The 26,137-nt window shown below is 39.6% G+C and overlaps 1 long non-coding RNA gene across 8 annotated transcripts in view; it reads left to right on the forward strand.

Annotated features, from left to right (window-relative positions):
- The window catches only part of LOC106003814, a 45,717-nt gene extending 20,287 nt beyond the window's left edge, over positions 1-25,430 (forward strand). For 4 of the 8 annotated variants that reach the window (XR_006602879.1, XR_006602877.1, XR_006602884.1 and 1 more), the window contains 5 exons: positions 15,400-15,559; positions 15,720-15,846; positions 20,055-20,221; positions 20,813-20,859; positions 24,579-25,430. This is a non-coding gene — a long non-coding RNA (uncharacterized LOC106003814). Of the gene's footprint in view, positions 1-15,399; positions 15,560-15,719; positions 15,847-20,050; positions 20,222-20,812; positions 20,860-24,578 lie in introns of all 8 variants that reach the window. The other 4 variants (XR_006602878.1, XR_006602881.1, XR_006602882.1 and 1 more) reach the window with 4 other exon arrangements.
- Positions 25,431-26,137: the final 707 nt, after the last annotated feature.

The following is a 26,137-nucleotide window of genomic DNA, read 5'->3' on the forward strand; positions in this document are numbered from 1 at the left end:
GGAGGACAGGGGAGTGAGGGGGAGAGCCAGAGGGAAGGAAGGAGGGAGGAAGAGAGGGAGGAGGGAGAATGAGGAGGGGAGGGGGGGAGAGAGGGAGAAGGACACGGATGGGAAGGGAGGGAGAAAGGGTGAGAGAGATACAGAAGGAGAGAGGGAGAGATTGTGCGCTGGCAGATGAGCTCTGAGAAGACAGGGCCTGTATCAAAGGAAAACGACATCATCTGGCCTGGGTGAGCGGGAAGGAGTGGAGGGAGACGGATGAGGCAGGTGAACATGCTTTTAATTAGCCTAAACAGTAGCTGGCACAGCTTTCTTCTGCTTCCAAGCAGTCATATAAGAATGGGTGCCTAAGACTGAGCTCATTATTATTCCTAAGCCAGTCCAGAAGTGGCACCTGCTATAAGTCTCTGTGTTCTCTGTCTTCTGTAAACCCTCAGCAAGCCGTCTTTTTCCCTGGCTGGCAACCGTCTCACACAGGATGTGTTTTTGAACTCTATCTCCAGGAAGTGTCTGGGGTGGCAAGGCTGGCCCTGCCCTGGGCCCTGTCAGCCAGGGCAGCGGCAGACAGAACACAGAGTGATAGAAAGGGAGGAAGAAGAGAGTGGGTTGTTGCTAAGGGGGAGGTTGTATGATTTTGCAGGGGGCAGTTTGGGGCAGAAAGGGGGGGCAAGAAGAGGAGGATTTGACAAAGCAGAACCAGTCATGTGACCATATGAGGACGTGTGAAAACGATGGGGAAAAGAATATGATCCCAATAGCCAAGTATGTGGAGCTGTCGCTATGGGACCAGCATTAATTCAAGGACTCCGAGTACCAAAATCCTCATTTGCAGACCGGGAGGGAGAAACGCAGCAAGGTTAAATAACAGACCCCATGTCTCAGGGACCAGGCAGCCTGATGCTTCCGCTCTAGTTCTCAGCACGTCCTGCCAGGCGGGCAGGAAAGAAACACAGCAGGGGTTGTGGGTGAACCAGTTAGTGCAGGGGGGGGGGTGCGGGGAGGGGCGGGGGAGGGGGTGAGGGTGGGGGGGGTGGGTAGTTTGCAAACTGAGTAGCAAAGTGGAGAGTTCTCCAGTCTGTGTGATCACATTCCAGAGGATGTAACCCAGGTGCCTGCTTTTGCACTACCCCTTGTGGATGTGGCTTTGAGCCACAGTTTTCTTATCTACGAACTGTGCCTGATAACCCGAGTGGGTGCTCATCAGGATTAAGTCAGATCGGATGGGCAGAAGACACTTTGGGCATTATCGAGTGCTTTGTTTGTGGTGGGACTCTGGATGTTACGGCTCTTTCTGGTCACAGAAGGGGTGCAAACCTTAATTGGACCATTGCACCTGTGGGTGTGGTAAACTACCTTCCGTCCCACGATGCGTTTTCCTAGCTGATGTCCCGATGTCCCTGTTGTTGGCTAGAGCTCTCATCTTCTTTATCTTGTTCTTCCCACTCTGTTGATTTTTCCAAGTGTCTGAAAGTGTTTTTCCTTTCACAGGGTGAGTGGTTTTGGCCTCTGGAGCCTGTATTCCTGGCCATCCTGTGAGTTGCTGCCACTGCTAAGAAGTATCTGTGGCAAAGTCATTGCTATGAACTCAACAGCTGCCTGGACTCCCAAGGACCACATTTTTCTGCCTTGCCAGAGCAGGGTCATTTGCTCAAAGTCAAACAAAATTGATTTTTCTATTTTCTTTAGAGTGACTGATAGCATCTCAGAGTTGACAGTCCTTCTCGTCACTGACCTGATGTTGTTTAGAGGAAGCTTTCTAATTGGACAAAATGGGGAGAGGAGATGGGGTGTGCACAACTGGGAGGACAGGACACAGCAACATCACCTTGTTTCCCATCTCACCTGTTTGCAGGTTATCTCAGCATTCCATCGTCTCTCTCTAGGGCCAGTATAGGTACCACAGCGACCTGGGCATGGCTCGCTGCATGCTGGTTCTCCCTTTCAGGGACCTGTTCTCCGATGCACCTCACCCTCCCACGCTTGTTTTATTCTCTGCAGGTTGTTAATTAATCCCCACTTGAAATGTCACTGCTCCCAGCCATGTTTGCTTATTAATAGAAAAATGGTAAGGAAAGAAAAGCCTGTAGGACCCCAAAGGATATATCTTTCTGGAGGTAGAATTTCAGGATTTGGCACAAGGATTCTTAGTTACTGAAATTCCCAATTCTGTGCCTTTTTGATTTTGGGGCCCTGTATTGTGACTGCTTTTCCTCCTGATTATCATCTGGCTTGTTACTTCTCTTCATTCAGGTTTCTATTCAAATAATAGCTCCCCAGAGAAGCTTATACTCACCTCCTTATGTAATCTATCACCCCTGTCAACCCTGATCTTGCCTTGAGTTTTTTTTTCATAACACTTATCACTACCTGACATTATATTCTGTAGTTGCTAATTATCTATATACCTTAAATAGAATGTAAGCTATGTGAGCTCGGGGACATTGTCTGCTTCAATCATCACCATGTCCCCTAAAATAGTGTCTTATTAAGCACCAGGAGATTCTTTTGTATTCAAATTAGTCACCAGGAAACTTTCTGGTGCTTCTTAATTTTATCAGACGTAACATATATTTATGTTTTTACACAATACACTTTTGTCTTTAGCATATATATTTCTATATGATATGCCTATGCCTTTAGGATTTTGTTTATATTTGTTCATGCATTAATTCAGCAAAAATTTTAACATCTACTGAGTTGTAATCATGAGGCTGGTGCTGAGACGAGGAAGGTAAATGAGGCACAGACGCGGCCACCAAGCTGCTCGCAATGTATGGGGGAAGCTTACGAGTAACCAACAGGGGTGATCCAGTGTGAGATGGGCAAGGCAGTCCAGGTGCGGCTGTATTTTGGCACAGTGATGAAGATGAATGAGAACTGGAAGGGAGACCTGGAGGGCAAAGGATGTCTCTCCAGGTAGAGGAGAGTAGTATATATAAGGTTAAGTAGGTGTAAGAGTTCATGGCAAGTTCACTGACATGGAAGTAGTTGATGTGCTCATGCTGAATGATATGGGCAAATATTGAGGGAGAGAAAGCTGAAGATAAGTGAGATAAGGTGGGAAGTTGTGAAGTCATGAATGCCATTTTAAAGAGTTTGAACTTTTCCTCAAAGAGCCAACAAGGGATTTTTAACAAGGGTGAGGCCTAAATAGATATGTGTTGATTTAGATACTCTGCTTCCTCTCAGATTTTCTCTTATGCCCAGAATTAACATCAGCCTCAATAAGGAAGCAGTGCAGGTATGGAAAAAATTTTGTTTATTTACATTAAAAATGACCAGAGTCACGCAAGAGAAAAGAGTTCTATAGTACCTAAACAGTTCTCTGCTTTCTGCTTGGCATACCTCTTTTTTAAGCCTTTTAAAATGGAAAATTTCAAATATATACAAAATGAGCAAGTGGTAGAATTAACCTCCCTGAATTCATCACGCAGCTTCAACATTTGTCAATATTCTGTCATTCTTGTCTCATCTGTAGTTCTGCCCACTTTTGAACCCAGCCAATAAAAAGTAAGAGGTTTATAAAGTAAAATCAGACAGAGTTATAAACAAGGGATGTGAAGAATGAGGGAAGGTTATAATTAAGAGTTCTGTCTGAAGGCTTAGTCTCAAGTAAGCTCAGACTCAGAGAGTAAAGAGGGTATGGATGTGGATAAGTGTTTAGGTGGACGGAGCCATGGGGATGAGAAGGCCTGTAGTCAGTATATTAATGCATGTGGTAGGCATACAATAATCATTTGTTCAGCTGAATTGGGCTCGTGCCCATGGTCCCTGTTTGCTTCATCAAGTTGAAGCTTAGTCATTGATGGGAATGAGACAGATACGGAGGAGAGAGTAGAGAAGAGGTAAGGCTGTGGACTAGCTTCAGTGGTGTGTGTAGATGCTATTGGCCCACACAGGAAGAAGCTTTTTTTTTTTTTAAATGTCCTCTGTCAAATATGTTCAATAACAAGAAACACAAACCCTCTGTGTTTAAAAGGAAAGAGTAATGAATGATTTAGAAGATAGGCTTTCTCAGTCTCTGAGTTCTCTTTCCTAGATAGAATCTTAAAGTATTCTTGGGGTTCAAAAGGTTGTAGAGAGGATTTTGAACTTTCATTTTTGTCCCTGTGATCCTTTCATATCTTTTATTTTTTATATCTTACTATATATCATGAATACAGCTGGTCCTTCTCTAGTCTGACAGAAGTACCTTTACTCATAGTTTTCTGGAGTGTCCAAGACTGAAACTCAGTGAGTCAGAGATATTACTCTACATTCTACCTCTTTTGTGGAGCATAGAGTATGGGAGAAAATATGATATAACAATAGATTTAACTTGAAACTTACAGAACGAGATTGCTTAGAGCAAAAACCACACATTCAGTGCTAAAGAGGCACATGAGCTTTAAGGACCTTCTAGATAAAGCAGCAGATTGAGTAAATGCATGTTTCATGTGTATATTTACAATTACTCATCTGAAAATGTTTCTGAAATGCAGTAACTATTTAAATATATTAACCTGAATATTAAGCATGATGTATAGGTGTTCCAGTTCCTGGGCTTTGTCATTTGCTATAAAAGAAATGAGAAAAATAAAAAGGTCATTTGGCTTTTTTTTTTTTTTTATTTTAGGTCATTTGACTTTTTAAGGCTGTTTTGCAAATATTTCCATCATCATCCTGCCAAGGTTTAAAATCATTAGAACTCAAATTTTTACTGCACAAAATAGTTCATGTCCTTCTCATGCAGGTAAATTTTATGGTCATGAGGTATCCTACCCTGCCTTCCTTCCTATTTTTGCAAATGTTCTTATGAACTTATTAAATTCTAGAAAACTTAACAGACACCAATCATGAGAAAGCATGTTTGCCACCTTCAGTGAGCTCAGAATCTCAACCAGTCATTGGTGTCTTCTTTTATACATTTCTGCATCTTGTTAGTGTTACCCATATTATAGAAATTCTCGTTGTGTTTTATAATTATATTCTAGTTTGTTTCCCTCTTAGATGGATAGTAGGTTAAGATCATGGTGTTTTCCTCTTGGTATTTCTTGGGAGACAATTGTCCACAGCATTTCTGCACATCTTACATCAACTTTTTTGATGGACTATGTTTTCAAGAATGTTTGTATAGCAAACAGCTATACAGAATATATATATCCTATATCTATTTAGGATATTGATAGCAAACAGCATGGGAAGATGGATAACCCAGCCTTACATTAGGATTATTGAGGTAGTAAGAGAGTTAGGGCGTGGAAATCACTCAGAGCTGTCCTTGCATGTAGTTGGTACACATTACTGTTTGCTGTTATCATCAGCATTAGTATTATGATCAATTATATGGAATATCCTAATGCAGTGTTCCTGCAACTAAGGATGTTTGTGCTCCCCTGAAGTATGTCTGGTGTTAAATTAATTAAACAAGGAGGCCATTCAATTGATGTAACTCTAGTGCCATGGTGGCCTATGTAAGCAAACCAAAATCTAAGCCAATAAATGCCTCAAGGGTTGAGGACAACCAGGTACAAACAGCTAACTAGGCTTTAAGCTATAACCAATCAGATACCTTCCTGTCTTTGCTTCTGTACTCTCTCCACAGAAGTCTTTTCCCCGACTCCTGCTGGTAGAGTGCTCCTACTCACTTCTGGTTTTGTGCTGCTTGATTCCAATTAATTTTTGCCTGAATAAGCCCTTAAAATTTTTAATATGCCTCCATTTATCTTTGAACACTGGTAAAAGAGCAGAAAAAGATGATGAAGTCCCTTTATAACATATAATGAGACGATTAGTTGAAACAATCAGATATTCGACCAGGAGAAGGAAAGCTTATGAAGAACCTAGTAGCTGGCTGTCAATATTCAAATGGCTATGGCCTGAGAGTGAGATTAGACTTATTTTGGATGAACCCAAAAATTGAGGACAAAGACAGATGTAGATATCAAAAAGAGGCATATCTGGGCTCCAGGTAAGCGAAGTTTTTGAACATAACTGTTTAAAATGGTCCAGGCTCTCACTGGAAGACACCTTGTAGGAGATACTATTAAGGTCACTCAAGGTGAGGATGAGCAGGAGGGGCATAGATTGGATCACTGCTGAGGTTACTGGTCAGAAGAAAATTTAGAAATCTATTAGCTAAGCTTTCCATACAAAGCAGAAAGCTTATATTTACTTTCTCAGTATTTCCAAAACAAACAAATATCCTAGAGTTTGTTCATTGTGTACTGTTGACCTAAAAAGAGTGATAAACCAACTCAGTAACAGAAATTTTAGTTTCTGCTCTGCTAGTCTGCTCAGATAGACAGCTATATAACTGCACAACTTTATTGTGTAATGGAATCCCTAGAGATGTGGAACTTTCAAAAATACGTATGTATTTAGTTCGAGATGCTGTCATAAAAGTTTCTAGAGAGCAGGGAACTGAGGATACTCTGGAGAAAACCTTTTTGTTTGGGGAAGACCATTTGAGTAGTTTCTTTTGGTAAAATAGATGTAAGGCAAGGATCCTACCCCTGACTGTTCTGGACTTTTAATTCCTTGTTCCTATTTTATATGGCACAAAGAAAGATGGGTGATAAGCTATTGTCAAACACCTTGATTATGGGTTTCTATTCTGTAGAAAGCAGCCAGAAGGGGTGGTTTCATCACCTGCAGCCAGTTCTAGGTGACGTTGGGGTCAGCTACTTTGTGGCAGTTTGGGTGGAACAGTTCCACATAATAAACAATGGTGTGTGTGTGTGTGTGTGTGTGTGTGTGTGTGTGTATGTGTGTCTATGTATCCATTTTCAAACTAGATGTTTCCAGTCCATATCCAAAATGAGTTTCTTGGGTCAACATGGGGACTTACTGAAAAAGCCCTTTGTGGTTTTGTGGTTTTCTGGATAAGCACATACAAGTTCTGAGCAGGAGGCACTAGCAAAGTCAGCCGTGCCAGCACAGTAGGGTGTCCTATTCTAGGCTATCCAAACTGGCCTACCATCTTTTCCTTGGTGGTGGTTTTCTACTTGATTTCTCTTGGATGCTAATTGCAAGGTTTTAACGTAAAAGGGTCATCTCCCAGAGAGACTTTCTCCAATTTCCTATAGCTTTGTGTGGGGAGGCCTGAGGTAATTATAATACTGGAGAGAGAAACTTCTTTTTTCTGTGCTCTTTTGAGAAAGTGCCACCAGATCATACCTGGATCACTGAAGTTATACCAGATTCCATGATTTTGGGCAGCATTAGCAGCAAACATGATTAAGAAGGATTCATTGCAGGGAACCGATGAGATTCTTTGATGTCTTTTCTCTGAATCACTAATAATCAGGACTGACACTCTTAATTTGAATAAATATCCTTGGGTTTCATAGACTTGCTGTGGAAAAGGGGGTGAGACACTAGAGAGAAAAGAAAGGCATTTCCCAGATAAGTGGGAGGGGCTCAGAGAGGACAAACACTGAAAGGGCTATAACCTTTTCTTTTCTTTTTTAAAGATTTTATTTATTTATTTATTTGACAGACAGAGATCGCAAGTAGGCAGAGAGGCAGGCAGAGAGAGAGAGGGGGAAGCAGGCTCCCTGCTGAGCAGAGAGCCTGATGCAGGGCTTGATCCCAGGACCCTGGGATCATGATCTGAGTCGAAGGCAGAGGCTTAACCCACTGAGCCACCCAGGTGCCCCTAACCTTTTCTTTTTTATCAGGTAGGATATGCCAGATGCCATTGGTTGAGATAAGCTAGCTCATGACAGAAGTGACAGCCACGCAAACCATGACATTGCCAGAGTCTAATGAGCCTGAATTGATTTCAGTCAAGTTAAATTTCAAACCCAGATTCATTTTAACTGCCATATTAGTAATTCTTCATGGTGTTTATATCTCCTTTGTTATTTTGGGACCTAATTCAGGTGGTGAGTCTAAAGGTAAGACAGTCAATCATAAACTCAATAAATTTCAAACACAAAGATATTTATTCAAAAACCTAAGCCTCATTGTCTGATGCCATGATGCACACAGGACTTTATTTTGCTATTTTTTGGTTGTTCTTGTATTTATTTAATTTACTGAGGTATAATTGACATACAATATTATATTAGTTTTGCTGTATACTCTAGTGATTTGAGGTTTACATACATTGGGAAATGATCACCCTAGTAAGTCCAGTCATCATCTTTCACCTGATAAGATTAATATAATATTATTGACTATATTCTCCATGCTGTACATTATATCCTCATTGCTTATTTATTTTAAAATGGGAAGTTTATATTTCTAATCCTCTTTACCTATTTTAACAGCCCCCCACCATCCCTACCTCTGTGGTACATATACTCAATGGAATATTATTAAACCATTAAAAAAAGAATGAAATCTTGCCATTTATGGCCACATGGATGGACCTAGAGGGTATTATGCTAAACAAAATAAATCAGACAGAGACAAATACAGTATGATTTCACCTATATGTGAAATCTAAAAAAATAAAATAGATGATCAAAACCCAAACAAACTCTTCAATATAGAAAACAAACTGGTGGTTGCCAGACAGGAGGTGGATGAAGGGATGAGTGACATAGATGAAGGAGATTAAAAGGTTCAAACTTAGCAGTTATAAAATGAATAATTTATGGAGAGGAAAAATAATGGCATAGGGAATACAGCCAATAATATCGTAATATTGTATGGTGGCAGATGGTGACTACACTTAAAGTGGTGAGCATTTTGTAACATAGAATTATTGAATCAGTGTGTTGTAAACATTAACATAACTTTGTGTGTCAATTATATTTCAATTAAAAAAAGCATGCTAAGAAAGATATCAAGGAACTTATTGTTTTCTTCTAGGAATTTTATGGTTTCAGGTCATACATTTAAGTCTTTAATCCATTTTGAATTGGTTTTTACATATGATAGAAGAAAGTAGTCCAGTTTCATTCTTGCTTATAGCTGTCCAAGTTTCTCAACACCATTTATTGAAGAGACATTTCTTTCCTCATTGTGTATTCTTGCTTCCTTTGCCGTAAATTAATTGATCATCTATGTATGGGTTGATTTCTTCACCTTCTATTCTGTTCCATTGATCTATGTGTCTGTCTTTATAGCAATACCATACTGTTTTGATGGCTATAGCTGATAGTATAGTTTGGGATAAGAGCATGATATTTCTGGCTTCATTCGTTCTTCTCAAGATTGTTTTGACTTTTGTAGTTCCATACAAATTTTAGAATTACTTGTTTTCATTTCTGAAAAATGTCATTGCAATTTTTATAGGGATTGTATTGCATCTGTCGATTGTGTTGGGTAGTATGGATATTTTAACAATATTAATTCTTCGAATCCATGAGCACTGAATATCTTTCCATTTAATTGTATCATCTTCAATTTCTTTCATCAGTGTCTTATAGTTTTCAATGTATAGGTCTTTTACCTTCTTTGTTAAACTTATTCCTAGATATTTTATTCTTTTTTGATCCAATTATAAATAGAATTATTTTCTTGATTTTTTTCCCTGATAGTTTATTATTAATGTATAGAAATGTAGCAGATTTTTGTATACTACTTTTGTATCCTGCAACTTTACTGAATGGTTTTTGGTGGAGTCTTTAGGGTTTTCTGTGTGTATAGTATCATATCATCTGCAAATAATAGCTGTTTTATTTCTTCTTTTCTGATTTTTATGCCTTTTGTTTCTCTTTCTTGCCTAATTTTTATGGCTAGGACTTCCCAGTACCATGTTAAATAAACATAGTATGGGAATAGTAAGTATCCTAGTCTTTTTTCTGATCTTAGAAGAAAAGCTTTCGGTTCCTTACCATTGAATATGATGTTAGTTGTAGGTTTGTCATTTATGGTCTTAGTTATGTTGAGGTACATTTCCTTTATACTCACTTTGTTGAGAACTTTTATGATAAATAGATGTTTAATTTAGTCAAATTCTTTTGAGATGATTGTATAATTTTTAACTTCCACTTTGTTTATGTGGCATATCATGTTGATTGATATGTGATGTTGAATTATCCTTGCATCCCTGGAATAAATCCCACTTAATTATGGGTATATGATCCTTTTGATGTATTGCAGTATTTGATTTGCTAATATTTTGTTGAGGATTTTTGCATCTATGTTCACCAGGGATATTGGCTTATAATATTCTTTCTTTGAATGTGTCCTTATCTGGTCTGTCTGTATTCAGTGAGCATCTTTAACATCATCACTGTGAATTCCTTATCAAGTAGATTACTTATCTCTGTATAATTAAGTTCCTTTTCCGATGTTTTATCTTGTTCTTTCATTTGCAACATATTTCTGTTGCCTCATTTTGCTTGACTCCTTGTGTTTTTTCCTACACATTAGGCAAAATAGCTACCTCTCTGTCTCTTAGTGGCCTTATGTAGGTGATGATCCTTGTTATTCAACCATGTTCAAGCCTTTTGGTTGTCACTTAAACCTTTGTGATTGTCTAAACCACTTGATTTATTCTTGATATATCCTCATGGTTGAGGGTGTGCCAAGACATGTCAGTGACCCAACGGGAAAGTCTCACTTATCACCTGCTTACAGGCTGATTGGAAACCAGACCCACAGGGAACAGCTTTCAAAGCAGACAAACATATCTAGTCCTGTGGGAGCCCCTGTGGGAGCCCAAGTGTAATCCCTGCTGGCCTCTAGCCCAGGAGATTTGGAGGTTTTCCTGGGGAATTCCCAATGGATGTACAAGCATCCTCTGGGAAGTCTTGTTGAGTTGTAAGAAGACCAAGGTTGTGCACAAGGATGGTGTTTTCCTGTTTACTTTCTGGGAAGCTCCTCCTTAACCTTTAGATGTTTGGGAAACCTGAAACCAGGCTAAAGCTCCGGACTAGTAAATAGGGTGTTTTTCACAGGAACTTGGAGTTGCATTTCAGACTGCTAGCTGTGCGCGTTGCCCTGGGGCTACTGGCCTGCCAGGAACTGTCTTTCTGGTTATTAGAGACCCATGGAGCTCTAGAACACCAGGTCACTTGGCTGCCAGGTAATCAGGTGTCCCCTGTGTGGATTGGATGTGCTCGCTGGCTTTAACAGGGCAGCTTGAGAGTGTAATGGGTGGGCTATGTTTGTGGGCCTCACAAAGGCGATGGGAAATTGTCTTGACTGCTCATGCCTACTGGGCCTTAACAATTTAAAATTTAACAATTTTAACAACAAAGTGGGAGAGTAATGTCTATGCATGCACGCTGGGTTTAGGCTGGGAGCTGGAGAATGCCACGACTGCTTGCACTTGCCAGTCCCAGATGCAGGCTGGGAGCAAACTGCAACCACCTGCACTCTCTGGCCTTAACAAGTATTGGGACAGCTCATGCCTGCCTGTCCCAGCAAGGCAGCAAGATGGTGCTTCATCTGAGCTCAGTACCCTCCTGGGTGCTAGCAGGCTATGTGGAAAGGGCAATGGTGGTGGCTGCTAGTGCCTCCATCTCCTGGGAGTATCTCAGTTATTCCCTGCCCCTCCAGTCAATGCTCCCAGATCAGCAAATGAGTCTCCCTTATCTATAATCTAGATACTTTTCAAACTGCTGTTTTCTCATTGGGTCTTAGGGCCAGTGAGACAACACAGATCCCTCTAGGAGGGAAATCTCAGTTTCCAATAGTACTTTCGGACCCCTGGACATTTGCTCCGTTGGGTTTCCAACCCACATGTTCTGAGGGTTTGGTTCTCTAGTGCAGATTTCAGGGGCCAAAGTGCCCGATATGGGGCACCAACTCTTGCTCCTCCAGGAGAAATGCCTGCCTGGTGAGACCCCTCCCTATTGGGTGTTGATGCTCAGGGAACAGGAACAGGTTTTATTTTTGTGAGGTTAAGTCTCTGCCTCTGCTACCTGAATCAATGTGCTCCTTTTATCTTTTGTTTTGCAGAGCAGTTCTTCTAGTTTTCAGATGGCAATGATGCATAAGTAGCTATAGATTTGGTGTGTACATGATAGGAGGCGGGTTCAGCATCTTCCTGTGCTGCCATCTTGGACATCTGCCTCAGCTTTTTTTTTTTTTTTAATTTTTTTAAAGATTTTTTTTAAATTTATGTATATGACACAGAGAGAGATCACAAGCAGGCAGAGAGGCAGGCAGAGAGAGAGGGCCAACAATCTGCCTGCTGAGCAGAGAGCCCAATGCGGGGCTTAATTGCAGGACCCCAAGACCATGACCCAAGTGGAAGGCAGAGGCTTAACCCACTGAACCACTCAGGTGCCCCCAACTTTATTTTTTTAAGCACAAGTTAAGAAAGGAAATGAAGATATTGTCACCGGTAATAATATTTCAAATAGGCACTTCAGTGATAAAGAAAGAAAAAGGAGGAGCACCTGGGGGGCTCAGTTGATAAGCGTCTACCTTTGGCTCAGGTCATGGTCCCAGGGTCCTGGGATCAAACCCCGCACTGGGCTCCTTGTTCAGTGGAGAGCCAACTTCTCCCTCCCCCTCTGTTGCTCCCCCTGCTTGTGCCCACTCGCTCTTCCTCTCTCTTGCTGTCTCTGTCAAATAGATAAATAAAGTCCTTAAACAAAAAAAAAAAAAGAAAAGAAAAGAAAAAGGAGTTAAAATTCTTATATCTGCATGGACTGATTGTGAGACATTTGTAAAGGGGCAGGAACAGAGGCTCCTGCTTAACTCCGTGTTTTGCCAGACAGTGTATAAGCATTTAACTCAAGGAAGAGGAAGAAATTGTGTCCACTATCCTCTGTGATAACACTTGATCTGATGTTCTGATGTTTTTCCAAATTACCCACAGTTGAGAGTAGTAACTTTTCTATCCTTTGAAGCAGCTAATAGAAAGTATCCTTGAGGTCTTTAATTAAATGCTAAAAGCTGATCCTGGAAACTTCCTGTTGTCTGGTACTATTCTGCTGATAAGCTCAACTAGCCAAAAAGAGTCTCAGGAAAAGAAAAAGAAAGAAAGAAAGCAAAAAGACAAAAAGGAAAAAGAAAAAAAAAAGAGAAAAAGACAGGCATTTCATTACTCTCCATTCGGTTTTTCTCTAGGTGTTTCTATTTACATGTATCCTTTGAGTTAAAACAATTCTCTCCCAAAAGGGCAGAGCCCTGTCACTAATCTCTAGATAACACAAGACAGGGGAGGTGGAGAATAGATGCAATAATAGATCTGAGCCTCTGCATTTTTCACTTCACCACTGTAAGGGTGGGTAGGGGGCCAGACCCAGAAAATAAATGGGCCCAGACAGAAAATATCCATTTGCCCATGGGTAGACTCCATAGAGTTGATGGAAAGAAGCCAGAATATACGAGATTGTCTTCTTGCTTTTAAGGCAATATTTAAATACTCGGTAGTGGATCCTTTTTACCCTGACTAAACAAATGTATGTGCATTGTAGAGTTCCATAACAGCACTTGTCTTCATGGGCAACAAACAAGAAATAATTGTTTCTAGCATTACATGACGGATGATATAAGTCAAGATTCAGTAAACTATGACCTTTGGGCCAAATCCAGTCTGCAGCCTGTTTCTGTAGTTTTATTAGGACACAGCCATGCCCATCAATTATATATTGTATATGGCAGAGCTGAGTACCTGTGAGAAAGATCATATAGCTCACAAAGCCTGAAATATGGCCCTTTGCAGAAAAAGTATTTGTCAACCCCTGATATACATGGTTGCACACACCTTCAACAGAACACTTGCTACCATTAAGAGAATATAAAAGATTGGTAAAGGATGACATGGAAAGATATCTGGGTTCAAGAAAAAGTGTCTTAGAGTAGTGCGGCTCTAAATATTTTCAGATCCTATTTGGCTAAAAACAAAGAATATGAATATTCAACAAAATTTTCAGTAAGAGTGTAAAAAGCAGCTCAACAGTGATGACCTCTGGGGAATGGAAATGCAAAGTCGGAGTAAGCAAAAGGAGGGTGGAAGAGGGCGTGCGGGAGCAATATTGATTTGCTCTTCTTCTCTCTCACTTAGAGATTGTAAATTCCCATATTACATTTATATTTAGAAGTAAACTAAATTAGCGTGGAGGCCACAGTCATTTGTTAAAAACCCATTTATTTGTAGCATGAATTAATGTGATGTTTAATGGCATAGTAATCATGCCAGTCTTTTTTTTTTTCTTATCTTTTGGATATTTTTGTTGAACATCTACGTAATACCTTTTTATTCCTTTTGATTAGTAAACTGAGTGTTGTCTTATCTGAAATTTTAGGTTCACTATTTGCTTTGGATGATTACAATTTACCTCTTCATTAATTTCATGAAGAAATCATTAAGGCATTTTATTCCAATTAAATTGTTTATATAATTTAATATATTTTTTACTAGGAGGAATTTCAAAATGGTGCTGTCTTCTAATGTAATTTATAAAGCGTTATCTTAAAACCCCACTTGAGTCTTATAAAAATTTTAACTTTTTTTTGTTTCTAGTTTTATAGAAACATGTTTGACTTGGGACACATTATTTAAATGCATGATTTTTTAAATCTGCCGAATGGAAAGAAAAGTAACACCTGCCTTACCAAATAAAATTTTTATGTTTTGAGGAATTATTTTTCATTGTTCAATCATCAATTCACATATATAATTTTGACACATTTTTAGTGCAACCAAAATGTGGACAGTCACAAGAAGGATTATTTTTACTGTATGCATGGAAACAATTAAAAGAGGCACTGTTCTAAAAGACCTGAACCTTGGAATTTCAGGCTCTTGGACCACAAATGATCCTGGGCAAGTCACACATCTACTGTGAAAAATTAGAAAAAATGGGCCTCAAATAAAATCAATGTCAGTGTCTCTTTCAGCATGAAAACTCTCTCTCTCTATATATATATTTTTTCTTTCTTTTTTTTTTTTGAACATGTGCCTGTTTCTCATCTCTAAAAATAAGGATGTTTATACCTGATTTTTGTAAATAATTAAATGCATTACTGTCTACTAGAAAAATGTGTAAATTTTAAGTCTGCACACCAGAAGTTTTCAAAATATGGTATGCAACCACTGTTGGTTTGCAAGATGACTTTCAGGGGGCATGAAAATTTCCAAATTCTAATGATCATATATTTATTTTATATTTACTTTTTAAAAAGATTGTATTTATTTATTTATTAGAGAGAGAGCGAGAGATCACAAATAGGCAGAGAGACAGGCAGGGGTGGGGGAAACAGGTTCCCTGCTGAGCGGAGAGACTGATGTAGGGCTCAATCTCAGTACCCTGAGATCATGACCTGAGCTGAAGCAGAGGCTTAACCCTCTGAGCCACGCAGGTGCCCCTATATTTACTTTTCATTTATGATGATTTACATATTACACTTATGGTAGCTTCCTTTGAAGTTAATTTTCAGGAGTACAAATGTGGGTCAACTTAGTGAAAAATATGAAACAACTCACACTACAGGTGGAATGCAGATATCACATAATGATGGGGTGTGAGAAACTAAAATTCAATAAATCTTGCATTACAGGGATATAAATTTGATTTGGATTTTCATATTTTGCCATATGGTTCTCAATTGGCATTGTTTAATCTGCTGTGGCGGCAAGCATACTGTGCTAAAACAAGACATATGGAGCCCTTTTGCAGTAAAGGAAGAAAGAACAGAAGCAGATGTCTGAACCATTTAGGTAAGGAACCCCACTGTAGCTAAAATACTGACCAATGCGGCATCCATGGTCCCCTTGGTGCGGGATAAGCTGATTTCACTGAGACGAAGAACAAGCACCACCAAAGCACTGAAAAGTAAGCCTCTAGGTAGGACTTAACATTTCTGAGAAATTTCTTTAGACTCATTACAGTGAAGACTCTCCTGGAGAAGTGTGATTCTCATGATGAGTGAATCCAGCTGCACGTGGGATAGGACGCGCAGACCTGCCAGCCCAGTGAGTCGCCATCATGAAGGGTCCAAGTTTAGGTAAGCGCAGCAGACAGGAGAGAAGAGTGGTTTCAAGAAACCTGCTTTTGTGTTCACAACCAAAAGCTACCGGCATTCTGCCTGAATATGGCTTTCCTGATCCCAAGGGAGAGAGGCATACTAGGCTCAGGCTGGGTTGAGGTGCTTGGCTTCCTCTGTGACCTGGGAAGCAGAAAGTGCCATCTCCTAACACAGTGACCCACCCATCCAGCGCTCTCCTACCGGACTTCTCTTGTGCCCAGCCTACAGTTCAAAGAACAGAGGGCTCTTCTCTAGGGTGCCTGCAACAGTCTTTTTTTTTTTTCCCCTTAAAGATTTATTTACTTATTTGACAGAGATCACAAGTAGGCAGAGAGGCAGGCGGGGGGTGGGGGGGGGTGGGGGGGTGGGGTGGGGGGGGTGGAGGCAGGCTCCCTGCTGAGCAGAGAGCCCGATGTGGGGCTTGATCCCAGGACCCTGAGATCACGACCTGAGCTGAAGGCAGAGGCTGAACCCACTGAACCACCCAGGCGCCCCGCCTGCACATTCTTGCCTCTCTTCTGCTCACATCTGCTTGGAAAGAGTACATTTTGTACGCTGGGACTTCAGGAGTATAAAAGCAAGCCCCCGCATTGTAAGTGGAGGACTCCAGTCCCACCAAGGCCTGCTGGAGAGCACTTCCGGTCGGCCCTCGGTGGAAGACCCGGCGTTTGTGCTGGGCGCTACCTGCCAGTGAAACTTCTGTTGCTCCCGGTCTCTGCAAAGTCCGACGACTAAGGAACTGCTTACGCCGTAGTTAGAGGCAAGATGGAGAATCTTTCTTGATTATTTATTTAAAAAATTCTTTGAAGCCTGCCATTTAACCCCAGCAGGGGAGTTGGGAGTTTTTCAGCCACACATAGTGATTTTATTCCTCTGAGCCTTATATGAATTATTGAACTTTTTAGAAAAGAGAGCAAATAGTTCTGCAAGGTAATCAAAAGCAAATATGCTAATCTGGGTCCATAGGACAGTATTTTTATCAGAAAGAACATTAAGCTTAGATGAGTTACTCATCTAAATTAAGGAAATTGAAAAAGAGAGCAAGACTAGCAAATTACCTTTGCTGATGTTCGAAACCAGCCATATCTTGGACTCTTTCTTAATCGTCTTTCTCAGTGTAAAACCTAGTTACTAGGATACGGCCGTGTGGCAGCATCTTTATTAGAAATTGTGTGGGAGAAAAAAAGGTCAGAGGCTCATTTCCAATAACGGTTTGACAAGTAACACAGAGAAAAGGGCAGAAGGAATTGAGGTCTGTGGTGTTTCCCTATATCAAGATTTTGAGATAATAGCACTTATGTGAATGGGAAGTCTCTAGGAATACGTTTTATTAATCTCAGGGTTTAAAGAAAAAGAGACATGATATCATATTGTCATCAAAATTAAAACCAGGAAGCCTAAAAAGTTACATAAATATCCTTTCTAAAGGACCAGGTAAATATCAAACTATCAGATAAAGAATAAAAATCCCACTATCTGTCACTGGTGAAAATTATTCTACCCTAATGCTGGCTAAATCCACGAGTTGTATAATTATATAGATAGAAGTCACACCTCTAATTATCACAATTTGAAAACAGTCAGTCACGGAAGAACTTCAGCATGGCAGAAAACATGGTAAGGTCCAGGTCTTGGACAAAAATTCACAGAGGGGTCATTATTCCTCTCTGGACTAGTAATACCTTCATATCAAAATAGAGATATATTTATAAAAATTTGCACTAATTTGAATTAAACCCTATCTTACTCTTGTCTTCAAACAAAATCCAAGCTATCTTAGTAAATTACTGAAATTTGCAAGATGATAAAGCTCTACATTAAAACATATCTAAATTATTAAGAGTACAATTTGCTGAAAGATAAACCAAGAACATAAAACTACCTGACAGAAGTTCTGCCTTCTCATGTCTCCCCTGCTCTCCTCCTCCACCTTTACAATGTGTGGAAGCAGTCTGGGCTGGGACAGAGCTCATCTGTGTTGGCTTCCAAAAAAGCTGCTATTGCAACTCAGTCGATCTATTTATTAGCTAGGTGACCTTGGCAGGATCACATAGCTCTTTTGAGGCTGGGTTTCTTCAACTATAAAGTAAACTTCACAATTTTAGGCTTATTGTGATAATTAGATGAGGTCCTATATTTAAGCTGTAGGTACTTAATAAATATTTATATTATTATTATTGCTCTTATTATTACTAGAGTTTGGAGGGGGATCAATAAAGAACACTCTCCTTCCCTGCTTAAGGTGGAACCAACTGAAAAATGAACATAGAAGTCAGATGGATGGATCTTGAATTACTAATAACAGTTGGGCAGAAGATATAACTAAGTATGGGGTCACAGTAGGCTTGCTAGATTCCTTCTGAATAAAATCCATCCATCTAGTCACTGGCACAACTGGGCAGGTCAGACCTCTTTCCTCATGAAAGAGGATACATCAGAGCGTACTCTCCTACTAAGCAGGAGAGAGCCCAGACAACCTGCATCGTGAATTCCCAGACACTTCTAAATGCTCCTGTTATTGCCAGTCCTAGAAGGAGTGAGTGAGGAGGTTGAGAAATGCTGAAGTCCCTCCATGTGGAAATGTAAGATGAAGGGGCTTTGAGATTTTCCCCAAAATATTATAAAGGTAATGGATATAATTTTAGAAAAATTGATTTTTCTCCTAGTAAAAATTAGATACTATAATTTTTATAAATTGTATAGGTGAATGTAAATATATGTATGTGTCTATATTGTGTCTGTATGGCATATATATCTATATATGTGAACATTCCATGTGTGCCATGTAGATATCATATATATATATCTATCTCCACACCTTCTTTGATGTTTTTCCTACTATGGTAAATTGAACTATTGTTCCCAATTGTTACCTTCCTCCCACTAAAGAATTTTTGAATGCTCATTGCCACAATTTTCTCAGTATCTTCCTTATAGGTGACGTATACTTCCTTTCCCCCTTAACTTTGACCGCGGTATTGTGACTTGCTTTAGTTGGTGGTGTACATGGGATATTAGTTAAGTCATGTCTGAGCAGAGGCTTTAAATGAGCTTGTGTGATGTTTCAATTTCCCCTTGACTGTCTGCCCTTCACTGTAAGAGCACCACGCCCTATGTCTGGCTGCTTCCTCAGTCTGGATTCCCAGAGGAGTGGACCCACAGAGCTGGCCTGGTGGACCCAGCTCCACCTACGTAATCCTACCTGGCTCCTTATGTCCTCAACACTTCTGCGCTGAACTGCCTCCTTTATGTAAAAGAGTAAATGTTGTTGTAAGCTGCTGCAATTTTAGGGTTGTAATACCACAAAATAGTTGACTACACAGTGGACCATTTGTTCTTACTAGATCATTGACCAGGTATCTCAAGTGAGAAGCTAGGATAGCAAGCCAAGTTCAGGACTTGTCGGTCTAAAACCTGTGGAATTGGGGCGCCTGGGTGGCTCAGTGGGTTAAGCCTCTGCCTTCAGGTCATGATCTCAGGGTCCTGGGATGGAGCCCCGCATCAGTCTCTCTGCTCAGCGGGGAGCTTGCTTCCCTCTCCGACCCTGCCTGCCTCTCTGCCTACTTGTGATCTCTCTCTCTCTCTCTCAATCTGTCAAATAAATAAAATCTTTAAAAAAAAACAACAACAACAACAACAAAAAACCTGTGGAATTGTGCTGACTCAGCCTGACACCTATTTACCTGTTAGTAACATAATAGTGACAGCCTGACCTCTCACAGAGACTGCTAGCGCTTTCTGGGCTGGGCAAGCAAGAGCACATGGCCAGACACTGGTCAGTTGCTGAAGCGTTCTGCGACCATCAGAAACAGCGCCCTCCTTACTGGAGGAATCCTAGGTCTCCTGAGATGTGCATTCAGAGACAGTGTTTTCTTAAAGAGAATCTCCTTAAGTTCTAGCAAGTGCATGGCAGTCAGGAGTATACTAAATTGTCTTAGCCCTCCTGCTTAGTATAATTTAACATGTGAACATTCCAAGTGTACAGTTAGAGCTGTAAAATTGAATTGTGGCAAATACTTAGATCTTATTACAATAAAACATATTAAAATGGAGTGTTTATGACCCAAAGGGTTTCAAAAATCTAGTAAGGGCCGATTTAGTTTGAGAAATGTTAAGAGAAAATTTGATGTTTCCCTGCTTCGTATGACAGAATTTGACTTACAGATGTTTTTCATTTTTTGAGACAGCGTACTCGCAGAGTGACAAAAGACAGGGACTCCCGCTGGGCTAAAGAGGACTCATCTCAAACTCCAAGCCACCCCACATCCTAACTTCACCTTTTGGGCCCATCTACATTACCATCACATTGAGCTCTTTCCACGTCCCCACGTGAAAAACAGAGACAGTAGTAAGTGTACGTAACAGGGTTAAATAAGGATTACATGAGATTATATTTGTAAAACACTGAACACACTGTTGGCATATTGTAAGCCCTTGATATTTGTGAGACATATTTTTACTGTCATCTTTGACATACATAATTATGTATCAAGTACAAACAAACAACATTCAATATTTTAAAAAAGTTTCAGCTGTTGATACTTCCAAATGATTAAAATATGAATGAAATTTCATCAAAAACTGGAGTCCTGCTATTGTGGTAGAGGAGATAAAAGGAGAAAAAGGAAATTCTGTTTTGTTTTGACAAAAGACAAGGCAGTCATTTCCATAAATATTCAACAACTAACACTGAGTATGTGAACATTTCAAAATGTCACTGCCTTTTAGTAATACTTATACTCATTTATTGTATAGCACTAACTTTTCAAGGAGCCCTGTTTGCCTATTTTCTTTAAACCTCCCAGCTATTTTATTATAAAAGTTATTTACATATTTCACATGTGTACCAAAAGTCAATGACATTTCTAAAAACACTGAATATTGAAAACTTCCACACAAAATACTCTCAGTGTTTTATTTTTTATTTTTTTTTTTTGTACCACAGATTCACCACCTTCTTCTAGAGATTTATCCTTTGGCAAAACCAACCCAGTAAGTATTAAAAATCTGGGTCTGGGCATGTGTATTCATATTAATATTTTTACATTTTTCTTCATGTGTTTGACATTTCATAATTTTAAAAAAGCTTTAAAAATGGTTCAGTTCTTAAAACTACAAGAAAATCAAATTTTAGTGTCTATAAATAAGGTTTTGTTGGAGTTCAGCCATTCTCATTTGTTTATATATTATCAATTACTGTTTTTTGCATTACCACAGCAGGGATAAATTGTTCTTCCAGAGAATGTATGGCCTGCAACGTTTAAAATATTTACCCTCTGGACCGTTACAGAGAAGAGTTTACTGATCCCTGCTCTAGGGCATATATCTAGAAGTAGAATTTCTGTACTCAAAATAATGTGTATAAATAAGTAAATATACATATATACTGTTTGCAGTATATATGTTTGATATATATATATATATATATACATACACATACACACACACACGCACATATACATACACATATATACACACACACACATATACATGTACATATATTTATAAAGTATATAAACATTGACTAATTGCTCCCCAAAGTGGTTGTCCCAATTTATACTCCCACCCACCAGGAGCATTTGAAATGTTTCCATTTCTCCATATCCTCACCAGCATGTTTTCTTAACACCTTTGTAATACTTGCTAATCTCTCTTCTTAACAAAGAAATGTTGATGTTTCAGGCTCTTTTATTTTATTTTTAAAGATTTTATCTATTTATTTGAGAGAGAAAGAGTACAAACAAGGTAGAGGGGCAGAGGGAGAACCAGACTCCCGCTGAGTAGGGAGCCTGACTTGGGGTTTGATCCCAGGACTCTGAGATCATGGCCTGAGCCAAAGGCAAACCCTTAACCGACTGAGCTGCTCAGGTGCCCCTCTCAGGCTCTTTTAAAGACTATAGTATCTAGAATTGTTCTGTTCTTAAAAGCGTTTATGTTTACCATTACATTTGTGCCAAATGATACTGGTTTTCTATTTTGCGGAGTGACATAAGGTTTCCTTAAAAAAATTTTTTTTAAGGAAAAAGTGAGGTTAATTGAAAGAAACAGTTAAGTATATAACAGTAAAGCGATATGCAAATGTGGCAAAAAATAAAGATGGATTCAAAATGACTGAAATTTGTGAATCCTAAATGAGTAGAAACTTGAGTGATCTGTGTTTTAATCCTGGGCAATCATTTGCTAATTGTATGTTCTTGGACAAATTATTTACCCTCTCTAGATTTAAATGAAATGGGAATAATTGCTAAAGCTTCCCTATCTCTCTCATAGTATTTAGTTTTGGAGATTTATAGATTGTAAATCAGAGAGTTTAATAAAGGTGTAGAGCATTATTTAAATGTAAGACATCACCGCGTTGCACCATCTCCATACATGACCTGTATCACAACTTAACTGAATTTTCTACTGTTTCCTCTGAAGACAGCCAGCATCGGCCACTTTGGGAATTCGGTTTTTGTTCACATTGATGCTTTTGTCAAGAATACCAATCCCACAACCCTTCATTTGTACTTGCAGAAATTCTATTGACCGTCAGTCTTTTCCCATGAAATTTTTCCCAGATTCCATTCCCTCTTGTCATTTTGCATGACCTTTTCCTCTAGTAAATCATTGTATCATGTGAAGAGGTTCTCCTACAACATGGGACAGATTCCCTTATCTTAGCTGGGCTGCTTCTGGGTTCTGGGTATGGACTGTTGTATTCCTTTGGTGTCTTCTTCAGACTCCAGTGTTGTTTCTTGAACATGATACTAAGAAGTCACTGTGTTTACTTTAATCCCTTTGATAAGCATCCATTACCTCTTTCTAAAGTTATGTTTGCCCTGATTTTGTCTACTGGCTAATAATATGAGCCCTTAATCTGGTAAACAAGGTCTTGTGCCTTCCTACCTCTTTCTCCCTCTTGAGGCTCATCTTGCAAGAGCCTGTCTTCCTTCTCTCTGCTTTAGCCATCCTGGTCCACCAGTCCTCCAAGCATGTGTGCTCCTTCTGTCTGGGGTTGCCTCACAGTTTTTCCTCATGTAGGGAATGATCTCCCTCCTTCTTCACTTAATAATTTTCACTTACTTTTCAGACTTTATCTCAATTGTTTCTTTTCCAGAGAAGATTTCCCTTACTTCCTTAGCTGTGCCAAATATCCTTCCTCTGTGCCCTGATAATATTACACCCTTTTCATGGGCAGCATTTATCATAGTGACAATTTCATATTTATTTGTACAATTATTTGCTTAATGTTAATCTTATCCATTAAACTTTATGCTTCATGAACATATGAGAATATTTGTTTTGCCTCACCATCATTATCTCTAGCTTCTTATACAATGCTGGGTACATAGTAAATGCCCACTGAATATTTGTTGGATGACCGACTGAGTGGATAGAGAGTTGTTCTGGCCCCTGCAAAATCAAATACAAAGCACTATGCTCCCTTGCTCCCATTTTCCATGATCAGCAAAGAAATACATCTGAGCAAGGGCATAAACTGGACTTTATCTGCTGTAGCCAAGAGGTCTGGGAAAACTTCCAGGGTGTTAAGACACTAGTTTTATCTTCCAGGAATCAGTGACTTCGTGAACAGTTCTTCGTGACCTGCTACAGCTGACCCCTGCCTTTTGAAAATTTTATCTTCTCCAAGCAAATGCCAGCATATTGTCTATGATAGTTGGACTCTAGCTACAGGCCACTCTAAATATACCCAGGTGCCATTTACATTAAATTTCTATCAAAAAATAATCAGATTTTGAACCACACAAGAATAATACACAATTTAAATTTAGGTGCCAAGGGGCATGTGGACATTAAGAAGAGGCCATCTTGCATTTGGTTTCTGACATAAAAAGACCTGTCTTGTTGTGAAGCATGAATTATAGGCAACTCCATAATATTAGATATCAAATCTGACACTAGGGGCAGCTCCATATACATAAACACATGTGTTTAATTATTATTCAAACTGTAATTTAGAAGCTTCTTTTATGGTCAGCAACACTAGACTTTATTGCCATTTATTAGTCTTAATACTGTGGCAGTAGATTGTGGTATAGGGAAATTTTTTAATTTTTATTTTTAAAGATTTTATTTATTTGAGAGAGAGAGAGAGAATGAGGGAGAACATGAGTGAGAACACGAGTGAGGGAGAGAGGCAAAGGGAGAGGGAGAAGCAGACTCCCTGCAGAGCAGGGCACCTGATTCAGGACTTGATCCCAGGACCCTGAGATCATGACCTGAGCCGAAGGCAGACTCTTAACTAACTGAGCCACCCAGGCACCCCAGTAGAGAGAATTTAAAAAAGTACTTCACTATTTGAACTTTGGTAAAGTGAGTTTTCCTAACTCTACCCCCAAATCTCTCTCTCTCTCTTTTTTAAATTGTCAAAATTGAGATTGTGTTTATTAGGAGATAAAATATTTTGACTTCAGGGCACCATGTCTATATGTCCTTATTATAAATACTCTCATGGTATAGCTTTGGCAAGGATAAGGTCCATGAACAGATGCCAGCAGTCAGCACAGCATATACAGTGGCACTACATCTATGTTGTATCTTGGCCAAAGCCTCTTTCTGCAGCATTATCTGTTGTCTTTCCAAAAGCCTATTAGCATGTATGTGCCGGCTCAGGGCCACTCTGCTGAAACATGGGGAATTGTCTTCTGGATTTCCGTGAGGACTGAGCATTACTCGTTTTGATCTAAACTTGTCTCTTTACTTTTGAGAGCCTGAGAGTGAAAAAACAAATGCTTGCTTTTAACCAGAGGAAACGATCAAAGCAAATGGTCTGGATAATATGGCTGTGAGTACTGGTTTAGTTATTGACTTAATCAGGGAGAGAAATTATTGCAGAAAATGTTCATACGCAGTCCTGGATTTTCTAAATTAATGAAGACTCTCATTTCCATTTTCCAACAGTGCTGCCGGGTATCATTCCTGTTTAATGTTGCGTTGTTGCTGGTTGGTAGTGGGCTGGCACAAAAATCGGGTAGAGAGACGGTGCCAGTCAATACTGGAGAGGCCCAGGAAGAAAGAACGCCAGTAGAACATCTGGGTTAGAGATACAGCTGCTTTGGGAAAGGCTCAGATCCTTATAGATTGGGTGATAAAATTTGGTGAGTCAGAACTTATATTATCGTGCATTTCATAATAACCTGCTAGCACAGTGCTAGAGTAGTGTTGCCAGAACTGCTATTTACGGAGGAATCATTTGTGTTTCGTTTTATTTTGCTTGGTTGCTTCCATCACATTGTGATGAAATTTGTGCACAAGTTTCGCAAAAGCAGACACTTCCAACGTTTTTATCGATGCATTTTAGGAATGATACTGAGAAGTGAGTCTGTGGCAATAGAAAAATCTGTGTTTTTGAATTAATTTTCCTTGATGGGATAAACAAACATTGACGTGAGAAAGAATTTTAACTATAAAATGGTATAATCCTATATCAACGGTAGTTCTTTCTGGCTGAAAAATTTTGGGTAATCAAGTGGGTAGAAGAAGAATAAATGAAACAAGATGGGATTGGGAGGGAGACAAACCATAAGTGACTCTTAATCTCACAAAACAAACTGAGGGTTGCGGGGGGAGGGGGTTTGGGAGAAGGGGGTGGGATTATGGACATTGGGGAGGGTATGTGATTTGGTGAGTGCTGTGAAGTGTGTAAACCTGGTGATTCACAGACCTGTACCCCTGGGGATAAAAACATATGTTTATAAAAAATAAAAAATTAAAAAAAAAAAAAAATTAAAAAAAAAATTTTTCCTTCTTGTTTGCCTCTATTTTCTGAATGTTTTATTATTTTTCTTTTTTTTTCCCCGTCCAAATTTTTATTTTTATTCTAGTTAGCTAACATACAGTTGACATACTACTATTGTCAGGTGTAGGATTTAGTGACTCATCACTTACGTGCAACACCCAGTGTTCATTCAAGTGTCCCCCTTAATCTTACCACTCATTTAACTTTTAATATAAAAGCCTCAGGGGACCTGGGTTGCTCAGTTGGTTAAGCACTGGACTCTTGATTTTTGGCTTGGGCCAAGATCTCAGAGTCGTGAGATCTAGCTCTGGCTGGGCTCCCTGCCCCACACTGTTCGCTGGAGATTCTCTCTCTCCCTCTCCCTTTGCCCCTCCCCCTGCTCACACATGCTCATGCTCTCTCTCCTTCTAAATAAATAAATAAATAAAATCTTGAACAATACAGTGATTTTAGAAAAACACACCCACATACGTGACCATAGACGTATGTGCACACATCGCATACATACAGACACATATTTCCCTTAGG

Source organism: Mustela putorius, unplaced genomic scaffold, assembly GCF_011764305.1.
Source record: "Mustela putorius furo isolate JIRA1106 unplaced genomic scaffold, ASM1176430v1.1 tig00003898_pilon_pilon_pilon, whole genome shotgun sequence".
NCBI lineage: Eukaryota > Metazoa > Chordata > Mammalia > Carnivora > Mustelidae > Mustela > Mustela putorius.